The 9144-nt window shown below is 35.0% G+C and overlaps 1 long non-coding RNA gene across 1 annotated transcript in view; it reads right to left on the bottom strand.

Annotated features, from left to right (window-relative positions):
* Nucleotides 1-4103: 4103 nt before the first annotated feature.
* LOC102221852 overlaps nt 4104-9144 on the bottom strand; it is a 29513-nt gene continuing 24472 nt past the window's right edge. The window contains exon 3 of the long non-coding RNA XR_312780.2: nt 4104-4167. This is a non-coding gene — a long non-coding RNA (uncharacterized LOC102221852). The remainder of the gene's footprint in view (nt 4168-9144) is intronic.

Here is a 9144-nt window from a genome sequence, read left to right as displayed (position 1 = left end):
ATTAATAATTTAAGGTAAATAAGGTAATTTTTTTGACAGTCCTCAAACTTGTAATAATTACAAACTATATTTTGTGGCATATAGTTTGTGGCACGATAATCTCTGCTTATAATTTTGGGGAAAATGATCAAATAATTTGTACAATTTGATATCTACAATATGTAGTATTATTGTTGATGGCAAATTTATCTTAAAAGTGAGAAATAAAGAGACCATAAAATATAAATAAATCACAATCCATCTTTCAATTGTTTATCAATCCAGATATGTAACTACATAAACACTTTTGACAATAAAAAGATGTTTGACACTCCAAGATGCAAATCAACATAAGCCCCACAGAAAGACAATGTTTATGAGTCTTACAATGGTAGACTGTACAGAGTTAGGTGAGAACAGAGAATGCAACAAGTTGCTCAAAATACAGACACTATTGTGAGATAACATTAAACACCAGAAGACATAGTTACATGGCTGGAATATTTGATCTCCAAGAAGAAACCGAAGCAAGCAATGTTATACTGTGAGCTCTGTGTGAAAATAAAATAAAGCACAGCTACAATGGGCAATCGTCTGTGAGGTGTGAAAGAAACTCAGGGCAACTACTGAGGTGCTGCAATCCTCTAGCACTTTGACTTGTGTTAATTAAACAGAAATTAAAGAAATAATAAGGATGTCTGTTTTTTTAATGCAAATGGTATAAATTGTTTTCTCACAAACCTTTGCATGTGGCCCACATTGCTTTAAAAAGGAAGAGACATATTAAAGAAAAGGTCACACCAAATAATATTCTTTTTCAAAACACGTCACACAGTTGAAGCATCACTGGAAAATAATAGGTGAGATAAAAAAAACCAAAAAAATAAGCAGAGCTTAACCGTAGCATCACAGGATTAGATCACACAAGTCCAACAAACACTCAGATATTTTTGCCACTATTACATATAGAATGTGATTATTTTTGATATAGGAATACAAGTATAAGTAGACTATTTTAGTTTCATGGGAACAGATATTAACTTTTAGACTGTAGCAAGATCAAAAAGCAGAATGGGACATTTTTCCTCCTCAGCTTTGGGGGAAATCTAACAATTTCTGAGGACTTTTCAAACTTCCTGCCACAGCTGTCTGTATATTCACAACTAAGGCATAACCATGTGTTAAATTCCTTTAAGATGCTACTGAAAAGATAGCTAATCTTTTTGTGCAGTCTCCAGGAGACGAGATATGCATCTGCACAGTAATGATTATTTTTAAATTGATTCCACAAATTCTTTAGAGAGCTCAATTCATTTGTCTTTTTAATAATGCAAAATTTAATAATGAATCCAATTTGCTTCTCTTCTGTGCCCCCCTGTATTATCCTTGGATGCAGAACACCGTCCTGGCATCTAAATGTCTTCAATACAAGATTAACAATTGACAAAGGGTTGCGGGTTGCCGGGTGATTATTGGCTGCAGGCGGAGATTAAAGGAAAGCAGCCGCACAGCTGACAGTTTGGTTATCTCTTTTGGACTAAATGAAAATCATGGCCTGAATCCATCAAAGGAGATTAGGAAAATGTGAGCCCATTACTGATGTCCTCTCACAGGTTGGTGTGTCTGTATATGTTTTTTTTTTTTTCTTCCAGTATTCGATCACAAGGCAAACATTTTGATTCACCTCTTCTGCTCAAAGAAGACATCCCCCTCCTCTAATGTCTGCAACTTCATTTGTGTATGCACATGGGAGCACTTGCTTTAATTTTTTTCTTTGGAACACAGCTGTGTTAACTCCAAAGAGGAAAGTTGCTCCACCTCAAAAATAATTAGCTAGTTAAGATTCTGCACGGCACTGTATATGGCCTGTAACAGATAACATAATGAGAGATGACTGAATGAAAACAAAATCATGTGAATGACTGTTGAGTTTCTCTTAAAGTTAAGAAAGTGCTGGCAACTAAAAAGACTTTGGAGTTATCAGGAGGGTGGAGTTCCCCGCCTGAAGTTATTAGAACTCAATAGGGCTGTGGCACTACAATATATTTCGCCCACTGAGTGACAAAAATCACAGCTGACACTGGAACTGTCAAGGGCACATTTCCCTCAACGAGAGGGGAGATCCGCAGGGAGAGGCAAGTGAGTGTTTGTGTCAGAGGAAACGACAGTATTTTATGAATTTCTTGGCCACTCGCATCTTTCAGCAGTAGTTAAGGAGTCATCCCCCCAGCGCCCGCCCCCTCTGTTACCAGAGGAGAGGAGTCTGAGAGATGTGTTATATGTTAAATCCATGGTCTTAGGGTAGAAAAAAAATCTAAAAGCAAGCCTGTTGTCAAAACCAATTTGTATATCACAGCAGGTTGCAATGCATTATCATAACACCAGCTCAGCAACTGCGGCTTTGAATTCATAATCTAAAAAAGGTGAGTAGGACAGTATGTTTCAAGGTTGCCATTCCGATATCTAATATAGAAATAAACAGGAAACTAGAATTTTAGAACACTTTATATCGTATAAAGACTTAGAATTAGAAATTAAAATGAGTTAAATATATGGACATCTGTGATTCCAAGATAATTCTACGTTATAGAATAGGGGAATAGGGGAAATTTACGAAGACATTTTTGATAAAAGTCCAAAGATGAAACAACTGAGGATTTTTAAAGAAACTCAGTGATCTCACACAGTGATCCAAGAAAAAGCCAATAGTAGAAAATCACTTGTTTAAAATGTATGGAAAGAAGTGAAGTTCAAGATGCGTGGAAGAAGCTCCCAAGACAAGAGATTTGAAAGCTATTTATGGAAAAATGAGTTAAAAATCCCCCTCAGTTTTATACTGGAAATATTGGGGGTTTTATAAAGTATTCAATAAACTGTCCAGAGCTTGCTCCATCTTTATTCTGCATGTCATTTCACTTCATAATATATAATTTATAGACCAATTTTTTTGGATTACTTTGTGAATTACTTGGGTTTTTAGCAACATCTGGTGTGCAATTTATCTCAGTTGTCTCATTAATCAATACAGTTACTGAGAAAGCCATTAATGCACTCAATGCTTATGTTTCTTGCTGTATGAATTACAAAATAATCATTTGTGGTCATTTAAAGGGGCCTGGATATCATGTCTGCAGATCCTTCACTCTCCTGAAAGGTGCATTTATAGCTGGATGTTCCTTTAACAGTCTGGTTCAAGTAGATGTTTAAAGGAGGCTATGGTGCACATTAATCGGGAAAAATATATAGAAGAGTGAGATAATAGGTCTTATTCTTTTGTAGACTGTCACAGTGTTTGCATAAGGTTGTGATGGTTCTGTGGTTGTTGGTGGACTGTGGCAAAGATAGTTATTATGTAGTTAGAGGAGTTAGCATTGACTCTAGAGCTGAATGTTGGAGGAATATCAAAGGAGCTGCCAAGATGTGATCTTATATAATAATTTAGATTGGTATTTAGCAGAATACCTTGACTTGTTTTAGAGCAGTCAATAGGTGAGCTTGAGATTATCTTAAGCACAAGGTCCTAGAGGAAAACGCCAAAAACGTTAGATAAGGATGTGAACCGTGGATTTTTTTTTTTTTAGAGTGACTTGATGCTATCTTCATAGGATCAAAACTCTGGCAAAGTGCCAGGAACAAAGGAACTGCAACTCATTGGGTCAGCAGACACTTTTTGAGAATGTTTTCACACAAGTATTTCTTTGAACGTGTAGTTTTCAGGTCATACAACAACAAAGTTCAACAATTTCTGAATAATAAAACAACCTAAATGTCTTTGTTCTGGCTATGGGAATGATGGAAAATTGTGTAAAAACCTGTTGTTAGGTTTGTTTAGGTAAAAATGGATGAAGGACAGATTATTTATTGTTCTCAAGATTTAAAAATATAAAATGGAACATTCCTTGATCTATTTATAAAATTATACTTTGCTACATTTTCCATCGTAGGATAGTATTTCATAATTATTTATTCAACAAGCTTTCTGTGGAAAGCACTACAATTTTCAAGACAGGTTTATGATCTTCCATACCATGGGAGAACAAACAAAGTATCCACCTGCATAGCTTTTTGACAATACTGAGTCAAATGAGGTTACAGCAAGCATATGGGCTTGTTGAAGCTCTTACCCAATTTCCTAGCAGCCTGCTGAGATTCTCCATCAACGTCCACCAGGAAGCTGTGCATTCTAACCTGCAATGGTGACACGTGGATTGGTCTAATTAACAACAGCAAGAAGCAGGTTTGTATAATTACTCTGTTCCTCAGAGTTTGCTTTTTAGCAACATGCGTGTCTAATGGTAAAATGCTGCCAAATGCCAGTTGTTAGTTAAGTACCCTCTCTTAGGCCGAGCCTGTCATTAGTAACACGGACAACCCACTGATGCGAGACAACAGAATCGTGTACGTCAACTGGATAAACAAAAGTTACCTTCGAGTAAAAACTAAAGCTTAGCTCATTGGCATTGTTATTGTGAACATTTGTATTGTACTGCAAGCAGAAACAAGTTAGCTTGTGAGTGAAGTTGTTTCCTAAGACAAGTGTTGCTGGAGTCTTCACTTCAAATACTTTGTCATATTTCTCATCAGAGAAAAACTCTATCTCCAAATTATAATTGCACCTTTTCTTTCCAAAGTGTGACAACACTGAGTTATCATTAATTATTATCTTATGCTTACTTGAGTGTACTTATATTAAGAGACTGTCTTGGTTTGGTTGACTTGATTGCACACAAATATCAGATTTAACTTTTAACCTGCATGTGCAACTGATTTCTTTGTCAAGGAACTTCAAAATATCATTGGGAGATGGAAGATTTTGTCATAATAATCTATTCACTGTTATTTGAACACCTGTCTATATTTCCTTCTTTTTGACTAATCTTATTTTGCCATTTTTAACATAATGAAAGTTGTAAAATGCATAATTTTAATTCTAAATTTGAGCATATGTATTCAGAAGAATTATGTGTCCCAAGAATTGAATGTTGTTTTAATTATTATCATTATTTCAAGGAAAGATTTGCCATATGTTTGGTCTTTCAAGTCATAAGTATGAAGTAAAGAAAAACGTACAGAACCTGTTTTCCCGAGGCTGTGTACAGCTCATATATTCTGAGATTTCCTCCTCTGTTTTTTTATGCAAGATATTAAAACTCATAATTTGTTGGTCATAAAAAAAACCTGTTAATAAACCTGATGAACTTTTGATAAAATGTATTTTGTTCACGTTTTTATTTGTGTAAAGTAAAATCTAAATTAAAATGAGCAATTATCTTAACTTTAATAATTATGATTTACATTTTGATTTTGGTAATTACCACTTCCTGTAGGTTTTTCTTAGGATCTTTTTCTTTTGATTGAAACTTAATTATTGAACTGTTGACCCAGATAAGTCTTAATCCTCACAAATATACAGCAAAACTCAATGGATGTGTATATAATTCAATCTGCCATAAGATAGAGTTCTGAAAAGATAATTTTGAAAAGTGTCTGCAATTTTGGTATTTTACATCACTTTTTAATATTTTAAAAAGTGAAACAAAACAATTTTTGTACATGTGTCAATAATTGATCTATACATTTGATAACACACCTTTCATTATGTCCTAAAGCACATGCAGTTCACTGGTGCTCTGAAATAGTAGGTCCTAATTTTTGGCCTGAAGTGCCACAGTTCTACACATAAATGTCATAAACTAATACCTAATATTCAAAATGGTTTTGGAAATCAAATCCACCCTGGCTATTTCCTCAACTTGTAGCCAACAGGCAGTGATTTAAAAAAAATAAAGAAGCATATCTCGAGCACAAAGCACCACAGAATCTCTCATTGACATGACCTTGACTCAGAAATTGAACTCAGACACAAATCTAAAGGGGCGTTTCAAAAGTTAACTGTACAAATGACATAAAGTCAGAGAGCCAGATTTTGCATTGCTCACTGGATTTTTGCTTTGATAACCACTGAATCTACACCACTAATGAGGTCACTTGAGGTCATCTGTCAGTATTGAAATCATAACCACACATGGATAAATGAATAATAAACTCTAAGGCAATTTTGGACCATTTGCAAGCAAAAAAAAAGGAAAAAAAAAAGATCTCCTTTGAACTGCTTTGATATTTATAATTAAGATTAGCCCTTTCCTGAGGTTAATATCTCATAAACCCCATCTACAATTTCACCACTTTTTAATGACACTCACACCGCATTCAAGGAGTTTAACCTCCACAAGAAAGAACCTTGGACGGAGCGCCACAATGAATATTATACATCATTAATTTGGCTTAATGAGTCAGATGATAGTGGTACGGTCTGGTGAAGAAGTGCAGCAATTTGGAGGAGAGGAAACCAAGTTAAGCAGTAAAACATTTTAACAAGCGGACTTTCTTCATTTTGCATGAACAAACAAAAAAAAAAAATCTAACTTTAGCTGAGTAATTGGTAATTCAGTGTGCATTCAGAATTAATCTTGAGAACCATGGAAAAGGCAGACAATATGACCAGTATTTACTGAGACATAATGTTCTTTTCATGTCTTTCTTTCAACCATGATGTTTATTCACTTCCCTCAGTTGTCTTTCCTCATCTGTGTCCCTGCCAGCTGTCTTCTCCTTGACATCAGCGACAGCCATCTCACACAATGATCTGATTAGACAGTGTGTTCCAAATTAAAGAGCAATAACCTTGGGCAGGTTGACAGACAGGCATGTGGTCGAGCATTTTAGATGCATAGTCTATATGGGGTGAAGTTAGGCTAATTTTCCAAACTTGAATTTCAAAACACAAAATAATATGACTAAACAAAAATATGTGCAAACTCTTGTATTCTAAATGTTGACATAAAATGCAAAATAATAAATAAATAAAAAATTCCGAAAGTTATATCCTTAAATATCTGAATAAATTTTCCATTTTACCAGAAATGCTTTATTATCAACTTACCTGGAATGATAATCGGTATACTAATGAAAGGTGCCATGCTATATTAAACTATTTTATTGGCTCTCTTTCACTTTTAATATTAGGTCATTATACTTGTGACAGAAGACAGCAAATTTGTCACAGTCAGGCAGTCAACTGACCTCATGGCCAGCAAGCTTTAATAAAACTGCTTCTAATTTCCCTGAAATTATTTTTGAGATAAGACAAGGTGATGTGAAGCGGTGGCAAGACGGTACGTGGGGGGTTGTGAACTGTGGGCTGGAAAACTCCATCACTCTGTAAATCTATGGTAATGTTTTGTGTTAGAGCTAATGTGAAAGATGTGTAAGTCAGTTAATTTTTAATGCCCGTTTTAGCTCAATTCCTAACTCATCATCATCACCATCAAGTGTTGGCACTTTCCTTCATTAGGTTCTTTGCAAGAAAACTAAGGATCATTTATTTGCTGATAAAAAATATGATCTTTCAGTGTGGTAAAGTTCCTTACTTTGGATACTCCGTTTTGCATTAAAGGAAAATGTGACATTTAGATAACCTTCTACAGAGTGGATAATGTAGTAGTTTGTTATTAATTCAGCCTAAACAGCAGACACAACATTTAGTGGTGTGAAAAAGCAACCTTATACCACAAGGATAAAAATGTAAGGATAAAAATGATAACACGTTAATGTTGGCCACTTAACAAGCTGCAGCGCTTTTAAAAAGGTTTTAATTAAGTGTTCTTCTATCTCAATGATTCTATCCTTCCATCTCCCTGATGTTTTCTGGCTGCTATTTCAAAACTGAAAGGAGCATGTTCCAAGCTTTTGTTGCCGTTTCACGCTTTTTATATGTGCAACTAAAAACCATAGCTTATCCTTTTCCACTGAAGCATTCAGAGCGCCAGTGTGGCCTCAGCGCCTGTGTTGTGTGTGTTTGCATAATGAAAAAGGGAGAGGAGATAAGCAAGTGACTCTGAAAGGCTAATGCCACAGGAGGCGGTGATGTCTGTCAAGAGCAAAACTCACCTCTACAAAAAAATACTTACTGCTAAATTACAGTAATTTTGATCTAATCATCAAAATATGCTTCCAGAAATATGATTATGTGCTTCGCATAGTGAAAAATTGCTCATTTTGTGGCTGTGCAGTACTGCAGCATTAATTTAAATTTCTCAGAGTGTTTTAGTTTATTTATGCTCATTGAATGTGGGGCTATCTCTGTATTGTTTAAGCATGTATATCCACCACGCCGTAGCCCGTTTGATTTACACAGTCATGAACTTTGGAGGACAAATTGTTGCCTGATTTCCAAACTCATCAGTTAAACTAGAACGCATTGTTTTAGAAATACATCCAGATAGCGACAAAATGATGGGTAGATTTCCAGTAATTTCCAGTGATGGATTGCACAAGACTCAATTAAATGGTTCATTCTCGATACACTATCTACCGTTATATTAATTTACAGCATAAGTGATTTGTGCTGCCAAAAGAGGAAAAAAGAGTGATTTTTATATTACTCCTGTGGTGATAAATATGCAGTACAAACATACAAAAGAATTAGGCAAAACTCCAAGTCAGCTCTCCGGGGTAGGACAAATCATTTTTCTTTATTTCCACAAAAGCAGCTGTATAATAAATGTTACAATGTACTAAAATACACCCACTTAACATCCTAATATAATAATAATAATAGTAATAATAATAGTAATAATAATAATAATAATAATAATAATAATAATAATAATAATAATGATAATAAAGTTTACAGCCGATTTATTTTTGTGTTGGCATGAGAGGGAAAAAACACTACCCCACTTATATATATATATATATAGATCACAGTGTTCCCAGTGCCAGTCCATTATTAGTGGTTCGTTTTGATAATTCATCACTTGGAAAGATACATTTGCAGAAGGTTTCATCAGAAAGAAAAGGAAAAAAAAGAGAAAATTCCTAATAAACCCCCTATAAATATTTCAGTGCATTCTAGCTGCTGGTTTTCCATATTCCGACAGGGGCATGCCTGACAAAAGGGGTAGCCTGTGCCTTGCACAAATATCAAACTCTAAAATATTTGAATAATGGAAGAAACAGAGTCCTCCTCTCAAATCCTCAAAGTGAGTTTCTGTCAAGACGGAGAGAGCGAAAAAGCCAGCTGGTGAGAGACAGAGGAAGAACTTTGGTCAGTATCCATTCTGACAGGAATGACATTTCTATTCTTGTTTGCTTGACAGAGCC

Source organism: Xiphophorus maculatus, chromosome 23, assembly GCF_002775205.1.
Source record: "Xiphophorus maculatus strain JP 163 A chromosome 23, X_maculatus-5.0-male, whole genome shotgun sequence".
Lineage (NCBI taxonomy): Eukaryota > Metazoa > Chordata > Actinopteri > Cyprinodontiformes > Poeciliidae > Xiphophorus > Xiphophorus maculatus.
This window is presented reverse-complemented; position numbering and strand designations above follow the sequence as displayed.